At 46.4% G+C, this 10,304-nt stretch overlaps 1 non-coding gene across 1 annotated transcript; it reads right to left on the bottom strand.

Annotated features, from left to right (window-relative positions):
- Positions 1 to 5,174: 5,174 nt before the first annotated feature.
- LOC116097214 lies at positions 5,175 to 5,281 on the bottom strand. The gene has a single exon (XR_004121275.1). It is a non-coding gene; the product is annotated as a U6 spliceosomal RNA (small nuclear RNA).
- Between the last annotated feature and the right edge of the window lie 5,023 nt (positions 5,282 to 10,304).

Raw genomic sequence — 10,304 nt, 5'->3', positions numbered from 1 at the left:
AGGCAGGAAGATCTCTGAGTTCCAGGCCAGCCTGGCCCACAAAAAGTATTCCAAAGCTACATCGTGAGACCCAGTCTCAAACAAAACAAAACAAAACAAAACACCCAAACAAACAAACAAACAAAAAACACAAATCAAGAATGGTTTAAAATTGTATTATGCAGAGGAAGGCTGAGGATGTGGTTCAGGATACAGCTTTTGCTTAATGTGCAAGAGGCTTTGGCTTTGGCTTGGCCTTGTTAATATCACCCATAAAAAGTCCAGGTTGAATAAATGATCAGCCTTTGAATACTTACTCCATGAACTTGAACTACAGTTCGCTAATGGCTTAACAGCACCCTCCACCCTCCATGGCTAACATCAGTTACTTCATGTCACATCCATGGCAAGACCAGGCTAGTCATCGATTGGACAAGGAGGCCCCACAGTCTAAGTGTCCTGCCGTGGAGACTCTCTAACTCCTGGCTGGGAGCCCCTAGTAGACAATGGTAGCCCCTGAGCTTTGCAGGTTTAAGTTTTATATAGAGGAAGATGGAGTCAGTCCATGATGAAGAAAAGAAAGCCAATGATGCAGGACACTGGAGACTGGGTGTCCTTACACAGGCTTATAATCCCCTCATTTGGGCAGTAGAGTTAAGAGGATCAGAAGTTCAAGGTCATTCTTGAAACATAGCAAGTTCTAGGCCAGCCTGGGATAATGAGATCCCTCTTAAATACACACGCGCCCCCAGGAGCGCACCCCCCCACCCCCCAGAAGGGGCCTTATCTTCAGGGTGAACCCAGATCTGCCATAGGCTGGAGGTGTTTGGTGTTTGTTTTTGGTTGTAGTGGGTTTTCAAGGTGCTGGGGATTAAAATCTATCTACCTATCTATCTACTTACCTATCTATAGGTAAGGTCTATATCTATATATCTCTATCTATCTATCTATTACCTACCTATCTATAGATAGATAGAGATAGATAGAGATGCTGGGCGGTGGTGGCGCATGCCTTTAATCCCAGCACTTGGGAGGCAGAAGCAGGCAAGTGAGTTCAAGGCCAGCCTGGTCTACAGAGTGAGTTCCAGGACAGCCAGGGCTACACAGAGAACCCTGTCTCACAAAACCAAAAGAGAGAGAGAGAGAGAGAGAGAGAGAGAGAGAGAGAGAGAGAGAGAGAGAGAGAGAGAGAGAGAGAGATTGATTCAGGATAGCTAGTGTGTTTGAGTTGTTCCCAGTCTAGAAGGAGGAACAAGCTAAGAGCAACTCGACATAAACCAATGTAGGAAAATAAAATACTGTGAGGCAAGAGGCAGAGAATAAAAAGAAGGGATTTATGGGAGGGGAAAAAATCATCACAGAAATGTGGGTTGCCTCCAGATCTCAGTAGGTAAGACCCTAGAAGCTGAGGTGGGACACGCCTTCTCCAGGTGGTGCTGAAGACCACAGAGCCCTTGGGAATTAAGAGGCACCCAGCTTCTAGGTTACAGTAGTGGAGAAAATACATGACAATGACAGCTAGATTTGAATTTCAAATAAACACCAAGTGCATTTTAGCATTATTATTTCCCAGATGCACTAAACAGCAACTGCATACAAGGAACTGAGCATATATGGGCTCCTACATGTTCACTTTGCATATATGTTCCTATACATTCACTTGCTGAGTCTGGCCACCCTCCTCTGAGGTGAGGACAACTATTCCTAGCCTGACAGTAGGCCAAACTCTGTGTCCCCTCTGACCTAGTTTCTGGATTGTCACCTTCAAGAGTCATTTGGCATTCTTGACTTTGGGTTTAGAAGGACCTTAGGAGTGCCAGCAGGTTGTCAAGTGCCACTGTGCGGCTAACAATCCCTCTCCCCATCCCCCAGACAGAGATGAAAGGGAAAACGCTCCTTTGTTCATTTTCTGGAAGGTGACAGTGTCTTCCATTTTTATATTGGCTTCTTTATCTTTTTTGAGGTCAAATCTCCCCATACACACAAACCCTGGGGTTGATTAGCATCAGGATGGGAGGACTCCATTCTCTTCACAGCCCCAGTGGAGACAGGGTTGGTGTGTGTATTTGTGAGAAATCAAATATCTAAAAACATAAATGCTTGTGGTGACATGTCCTGAGAGGACCTTATCTTCAGGGTGGACCCAGAGATGCCACAGGCCGAAAGTGTTTTGTGTTTATTTTTGGTTGTCGTGGGTTTGTGAGGTGCTTGGGATCAAAGCCAGGGCCTCATATATACTAGGTAAGTGCTCTACCACTGAGCTACATTCCCCCAAAACCTGCCCCTTCCTCCCCTGCCAGGCTGGACTGGACCCTTAAAGCTTCCAGACAGCCACAGCAAGCAAAATTGCTTAAGCTTCACCTATAGCAAGACCTGGCAGCCTACAACCAAGCCGGAAGCAAGGAAATAGAAGGCGGTGCTTAAGACCCTCCCTTCGTCCATAAAACACGTCAGGCAAAGTCATTTCATGCCCCAGCGTCTGTGCACTGTTCCAGAAAGGTACACCTATTCATCTCTCTCAAAAATGTTTATGGGGGAAAATGTTTGTGGAGAGACATCATCCCCAGGAGAAAGCTAACTCTCAGGTGAGATGCTATTCTTTGTGGGATATCTATTTCTGAGGAAACTGTGACAATGGGGCTGGTGTTTGGCTTGCATGTGGAATGCCTGAAAGCACAGGCAAAGGTGGCTTTGGAAAAACTCTCAGAGGCAGAGAGACCTAAATGCCTGCATGTGTGACCACTCCTAAAACAGATTTTCTGAGATTAAAGGAGATGGGTAGGAGGACTCTCTTCTTGTTGATGCATTCAAAGCTTCCAGGCTCGGGCCAGACAACACCAGACAGTCATAATAGCTGAATGAAATGATAACCCTAGATACCAAAACCCATTTCAGCTGCCTTAAAGGGCTGAGGCTATACAAGACTCTCAAAAACCATCCTTTGAAGCAAAAGGCATTCTTGTTGACTCTGTAGAACAGAACAAAAGTTTCCTAATGAAATGTAACTAAAATTCAGGAAATCCCACCTTGTGTCAGCTCTAGAAACTGTTCGATTTAGCAAGGATAATTTTTTTTTTCTTTTTAGTTGTTATATTTGAAAACAATTAGTGGACTCATCTGCATCAAGGAATCCCTAAGCATGCACAATGATTTCTCAGAAATCACAACCACTGGAAATTAAATTAGCAAAATTGTCTTGAAGTGAAGTACAAAAATACCCCCAAACCTATGTAAGAGAAAAATTAATCACATTTGCAGCAGGCTGCGAGGCATCGCTGAGCTACTGTGTGTCTAAAAGTTGGACTGCCTTGGCTGGTACAAAGGTTTTTGAACAACACTGGACCAATGGGTCAGGGCCCATCAGAAGTTTTAATGAGGGCAGCTGCACCCAGGAAGGGGTAATGAAGAAAGGTTTTTATGAGCAACTGAATTGATTTATTCAAGCCACCCCAGAGACCACTTAAGCTGGAAGGACCCTGATTATCCCTGAGTCCCACGCAAAGGTAGGGCGGGCCTCTGGGTCTCCAGACACCAATCCTTTTTGTGTAAGTGGGATAAGACACCTGAGGCTCAGAGAAGATGAGGTCACTGCTTAGGTCACATTCAAAGCACTAACCAGGGGCACAGACTTAGGGTGCAGGACCTACAAGCTTAGGAATGAGACTTGGAGATTCCTATACCCCAGACTTTGCCCTCCCCAGTCTACACACAGACTTCTTCCCCTCTGCTTTCTTTACTAAGGCACCAGCCATCATCCCTTTGTCTTTAAAGACTAGCTGAATCTTTTTGAAGGTCACTTGCCATTTAGGGTATGTGCTGTATTCACACATGTGTTGCTGGCAAGCATACCCTGTGTCTTGAACACAGGGGTTAGAGGACATTGGGCATCCTTCTTCTATTTCTGCCATCTTGTTGCAGGGGCAGAGGTGGGCAGGGTGGGGAGCAGTGTCTCTCACTGATCCCGAAGCTCGCTGTTTTTACAAAGCTAGGTCCTGGGACCCTCGGTCTCCATCCCGTAGTGCTAGGGTTACAGGCAAGTGTGGTCATGCACCCATTTTCCATGGGTGCTGGGGATTTGAATTCATGCCTTCTTGTTTCCATAGGTGACAGTCAGTGTGGAGCCCACTGAGCTGGCTCCACAGCCCTATACTGCTTTGTGGTTAAGAGTCCACCATGTGCTCATAGTCTTAGATGACTACTGACCAGGTACCTGTCGCCAAGCCTTCTGACTAGAGGTCAGACAATATCTTGGGTGAATCACCCAAACCAAGGTCTCTGCCTTCCAGGACACAGATAGCCTACTGAATGACCCCCCCACCTCAGCTGCTTGGCACTGGGACACGCCCTCTGCCTCCCCCTTGTGTCCACAAGACAGCAGCATGGCCTGTGATTTGGGTGGGCTCACGCAAGTGTGCCAGACACTGTTAGAATTATCTTTGCTATTTTTGCTAAGAAGGCTTCCTTATTCCTCCTTGCTGGTATGTGGGTGGCATCCCTCTCTTCGCTCCTACTCTTCCAATTAATTGCCCCTGGCAACTTCAGCCTCCCCTTGGGGCAGTCAATCCATCAATTCCTAAGCAGTGAGCACCAGTCAAGGGTGATAAATCCAGGAAGGGGGACCCAGAGGGGATGTAAGTTGTAGTTCATGATAAGAAATCAAAGCGCTCCCACAGATACAAATCCCTGAGTTGGAACCCCTGATACCACATAAACATACCACAAAGACCCTCATCTGGGATTTCAACACTGGGAAGGGAGAGGCTGAAGGATCGGAAGTTCAAAGTCACCCTCGGCTACACAGTAAATCTGAAGCTAGTCTGGGCTACACAAGTCCTTGTCTCAAAAAATAAGTAAGTTAGTAAATTAAAGAGGATGACTGAACTTTGACTGTGCTGTTCCAAGAACTTTAAGAATTCAGAGCTGGGGGGTGGTGAAGGTGGTGAAGACCCCTAGAGAGAACATATTTTACAGTCTTTGGAAGGCAAGAAGTATTGTGAAAACAAATGGGAAAAAAAAGCATTTGAAATTGAAAAGGAAAGGAAACCCACAACAGTTAGAAGTAAGATGAAGAGGATGGATAAGAGACCCAGCACAGCAGGAGAGCACTTGCCTAGCGTTTGCAGGGCCCTGTCTCAGTTAGGGTTCTACTGCTATGAACAGATACCATGGCCAAGGCAACTCTTTTTTTTTTTTTTTTTAATATGGAACACTTCACGAATTTGTGTGTCAACTTTGTGCAGGGGCCAAGCTAATCTTCTCTGTATTGTTCCAATTTTAGTATATGTGCTGCTGAAGAGAGCACCCAAGGCAACTCTTATAAGGACAACATTTCATTGGGGCTGGCTTGCAGGTCCATTATCATCAAGGCAGGAGCATGGCAGCATCCAGGCAGGCATGGTGCAGGAGGAGCTGAGAGTTCTACGTCTTCATCTGAAGGCTACTTAGAAAACTGGCTTCCAAGCAGCTAGGATGAGGGTCTTAAAGCCCACACCCACAGTGACACACTTACTCTAACAGGGCCATCCCTCTAATGGTGTCACTTCCTGGGCTGACCATATACAAACCATCACAAGCCCTGAGTTTGTTCCCCAGAATGACAAAACCAAAACCAACTATGGCTACAGCTATACATCTCCAAGGAGCTAAACATCCTCAAGAAGGAAGATAAAAAGAAGATGGCTTCCAGCCGGGCAGTGGTGGCGCACGCCTTTAATCCCAGCACTTGGGAGGCAGAGGCAGGCGGATTTCTGAGTTCGAGGCCAGCCTGGTCTACAGAGTGAGTTCCAGGGCTATACAGAGAAACCCTGTCTCGAAAACCCAAAAAAAAAAAAAAAAAAAAAAAAGATGGCTTCCTTGTTATTTTGCCTCTGCCTATTTGAACTTTCTATTAGTCCTCTCTACCATACTCTACCCTACAGTTTTTCTCTAAGGCTTATATGCTCCTCCTCCTCCTCCTGTTCCTGCAATTCTTCAGGCCCTTTTTGTTGCAAGTGACAGAAATCCAACTTCGACGAGCTTAGGTGCAAAATAAATTGATAGGCTGAAAAACCGCAGAGGACATGGATAACACGGGCAAAGAGAAGCAAACAGGGAGGAGGGGACAGCAGAGCATCCAGAACAGGGAACTCCAAGAAAGGCGAACCTGATAGCAGCGGGAAGAACAAGACATTTTAGTATATCGCTCTTGACTCAAGAACTGCTGCCAAATTATGTTGGTTATTGATCAGATGATCTGGGAGGTTCTTGGCTTACATTACGCATGATCCTACAAGGCTGACAGCATCTATAATAACAAGGGAGGAAACCAGGAGCAGTAATTGATACTCTCAATGGTCCAGAGATAGGAGCCAGGGCTTGAACTTAATATTGCTCCGTAGCCTATGTTTATTGCAGCCCAAGGCCCCTCTTCTTCTACAACAGGTCCTTTTAACACTATGAAGGGCCAGATCCAATCCAAACCTGAGAGACAGAGTTGGGGCATCACAAAAATAAAGCCATTATCCCTCTTCCATGAAGTTCAAGAACCCATGAAAAAAATGGGGGTGTGGAGGTGGGGGGCAGACAGAACTGACATCTTTAATCCCAGACCTCCTGTGGAACAGGAGAGGTGGAGAATAGTCAGAAGCTCGCCAGCTGTCTAGCTTGAAGTTCCATGCCCAATGAGAGACCCAGCCTCAAGCAAGAAAGGAGGAGGCAGGAACCGACACCCCATGCTCACATGATGTGGGTCCTTTGAATGAGAGGAAGTTCTTCCTGGCTCTTCATGAGCTTATCTCAGGGTGCTAAAGTCCCGATGACTTATAATCAAAAGACACCAAAGCCACTAGTAGTAGTTTGAACAAGAATGCCTCCCCCAATGGTGGCATTTTTGGAGGTGTGTCACTAGAAGTGGGCTTAGAGGTTTACAAAAGCCCAAGCCAGGCCCTGTCTCTGTCTCTGTCTCTGTCCACCCTCCAACACCCCCCACACACAACTTCTTCAGCATTGGATCAGATGTAAGCTCTCAGCTACTTCTCCAGCACCATGCCTCCCTACCTGCCACCACATTCCCCACCATGAGGATAATGGACCAACCCATTGAAACTGTAAGCCCCCAAGTACATACTTTCTTTTGTAAGAGTTGCCTTGGCTGTAGGTGGTAGTGGTACACACCTTTGATCCCATCACTCGGGAGAGAGAGGCAGGCAGATCTCTGAGGCCAGACTCGTCTACAGACTGAATTCCAGGACAGCTAGGGCTACACAGAGAAACCCTGTCTTGAAAAACACAACTAACTAGCTAACTAACTAACTAACTAAATATTGCCTTGGCTGTGGTGTCTCTTCACAGCAATAGAACAATGACTAAGAGAACATCCCAGGCCACTTTGTTGCATTGTGCCCAAGAAGAGTAAGATAATTCAACATGGACATGGAGTGAGGAGATTTGTTAAAAAGGTGAGGAGGAAATCCCTGAGAGTGATTGGCTGTAAGGGAAAAATAACTTTGGAGCCTTGCCCCATGGGCTTTTATGGATCTTACAGTAGGAACTGGTGGCGACGGAGGCGTTCTTTATTGGGATTGGTTGTTTTGTGAACATCTTGAGGGATTCACTAAGGAGTCCACACATCTCATGCATGCTCTCCTCACCCAACCAGAGAGATACTTGTCCATTAATGGGAGAGGCCACATGAGCTATGGGTCTAGTTTCAAATGATCCATCATGGAATCTGTCTTTGCTGCCCAAGGGAAACAGGCTCCTGCCTCTAGAGTGCCTGGGGCAGGATCATGTGAAAATATGATGATGTAGCTTCCCCTCGAGCTACAATGAGCCAGTTTTCTTGGAGTTGTTTAGGCACCTCTGATCTATACTGTGGGCTGAGGTAGATGTGCCACTTTATGTAATAGCAAAATTGGTCTGTTGGGAAAGCAAATTCCTGAGGTCAGTGCCTAATAATAACATAAAACTGCTATGCCCACCACAAAAATGTCTGCAAATGGGAGCAAGTGAAAATAGCCATGGAGTTTATATGTTAATAAAAGACTAGGACTTAACAAGAAAGTGGAGCTTCAAGCTGGGCTTTAGGAACTCAAAGCATACCAGAGAAATTCTGCCCAGGCTTCCAGAGAGGGCATTTACTCCAGCGTTGGTTAACAGTTTCCTGTGAGATTGAAACATTCTACCCTGTAGGAAAACTCCTTAAGCAGGATGATAAACAGCTGAAAACAGCTTCAGGAAGTCCCTGAAACTGACCAGATTCACTAGCCCCTCCTTGACAGAGTAAGCCATAAAAGCTGAGCCTCTTCCCTCAGAGGAAGTGAAGCTGAGCTGAAAGACTCTAAAAGTTGTAAAAGACTGCAGAGACCAGGCCAGCTGCATGGAAGAAAGAGAAACCAGCCAAGTTGCCTGGAAGAGGCTCAGCTCAGCTGAGGCACCTGGAAAGGACACTCTGCAACCTATAGAGCTGCCTATAGGCTGTGCAGTGTGCTCCAGGTTCCCAGCTTTGGTAGCTGTCACCATGCTGGCATGGGCTTTGGGCACCATGCTGGCATGGGCTTTGGGCACCATGCTGCTGTCTTTGAGTCCTTTCTGCTCCTGTAAGTAATTGATCATCTATTTTCTGGTAAGTAAGCCCAATGAAACTCACTGGTTCACAAAGCTAGGCTTTGATAGTATCCATACTTTGGTCCGTGATGAGTTCCCTGGCCCGGAGAGAGTAGATCTGTGTGTAGTGTCTCTCTAGGAAAAGTTTTGTCACACAACATCTAGAGACCTTGAATTGGCTACTTTCTGCACCTTGGGACACTAGAGAATCGAAGTGGCTCTAAAGCCTGAGCACTGGGGCTGGAGAGATGGCTCAGTGGTTAAGAGCACTGGCTGCTCTCTCAAAGGACTTAAGTTCAGTTCTCAGCACCCACATGGCCACTCATAACTATCTGTTACTCTAGTTCCAGGGGATCAGACACCTTCTTCTGGACTCCTTGGGCACTGCATACACGTGGTGCACAGTCATCTGGTCAAGTTTGGTTTTGGTTTTGGGAGTGATCAAAACACTAACCAGAAACAACTTGGAGAGGAAGAGGTTTCATTTCATTTTACAAGTCTTAGATCACAGTCCATCTGTTGAGGGAAGTAGGACAGGAACTCAGGGCAGAAACAGAGAGACAGGAACTGAAGCAGAGGCCATGGAGGAATGCGAGCTGCTCACTGGCTTGCTCTCCTGGTTTGCTCAGCCTGCTTTCTTATAAAAACCAGGCCCAGCTGCCCTGGGCTGGGCCCTTGTACATCAACCATTAATCAAGAAAAGACACCACAGACCTGACTAAAGCCAATCTGATGGAGGCATCTTCTCAAATCCAGAATCCCTTTTACCGAACGATTGTAGTTTGTGTCAAGTTGACAAAAGCTAACCTGCATGCCCTCCCACCCCCTCACCCACCCTCTCCCCTCTCCCTTTCCCCCCTCTCCCTCTCCTTTTCCCTCTCCCTTTCTCTCTCCCTCTCCCTCTCCTTCTCTCTCGGCTTTCACATTTAGTTTTTGAGGCCAAGCCTTTCACTGGTCTGAAGTTCATTGTTACAGATACAGTACTTAGTCAGTGAGCTCCACAGACCAGTCTCTCCTCCGGCAGACATTTTTACCAGCTGAGCCATCTTTCTAGTCCCCAAAGGCAAGACTTTTTTTTTTTTTAATTTAATGTTTTTAGATTTATTTATTTCATTATTTATGTACATGAGTGCTTTGTCTACATGTATGTGTGGGTACAGTGTGCATGCCTGGTGCCTGTGGAGGTCAGAACAGGCTGTTGAATCCCCTGAGACTAAAGTTACAGGATAGTTATGAACCACCACATGGGTGCTGGGATTTCAACCCTGGTCCTCTGCAAGAGCAACAAGTGCTCTTAACCACCTGCTGACTCTCTGGCCCCAGCCCAGGCAGGTCTTAAAGAAATAGTTTACCTTTCTAGGACTCCCGTGTTTTGTTTAGAAATGAGGAAAACCAGACTGAACTCTCTAACTTGGGATGCTGTCCTTGTACCCCAGCACAGGATGCTGTTCACAAGCTAACCCAGCAAGATTAGGGGTTAGCTTAACTCCATTCTCTTTTTCTTTCTTTCAGACAGGAGCTCATGTTGCCCAGTCTGTCCCCAACTTGCTATGTAGCTCAGGCTAGCTTTGAACATTTTAATCCCTCTCACTCTGTCTCGCACATGCTGAGATTATAGGTGTGTGCTATCATGCCTGGAGTTCTTTTTCATTTGTTTCTGACAGTATGCATGAGGAACCTTGGGTGAGGGTCTAATATCTGGGCTACTCTGATGTTCAGCAGGAGGATGTCGGGGGGGGGGG

This window comes from Mastomys coucha, unplaced genomic scaffold (assembly GCF_008632895.1).
Source record: "Mastomys coucha isolate ucsf_1 unplaced genomic scaffold, UCSF_Mcou_1 pScaffold18, whole genome shotgun sequence".
NCBI lineage: Eukaryota > Metazoa > Chordata > Mammalia > Rodentia > Muridae > Mastomys > Mastomys coucha.
Note: the sequence above shows the minus strand (reverse complement) of the source record. Positions and strands in the feature narration are given on the sequence as shown.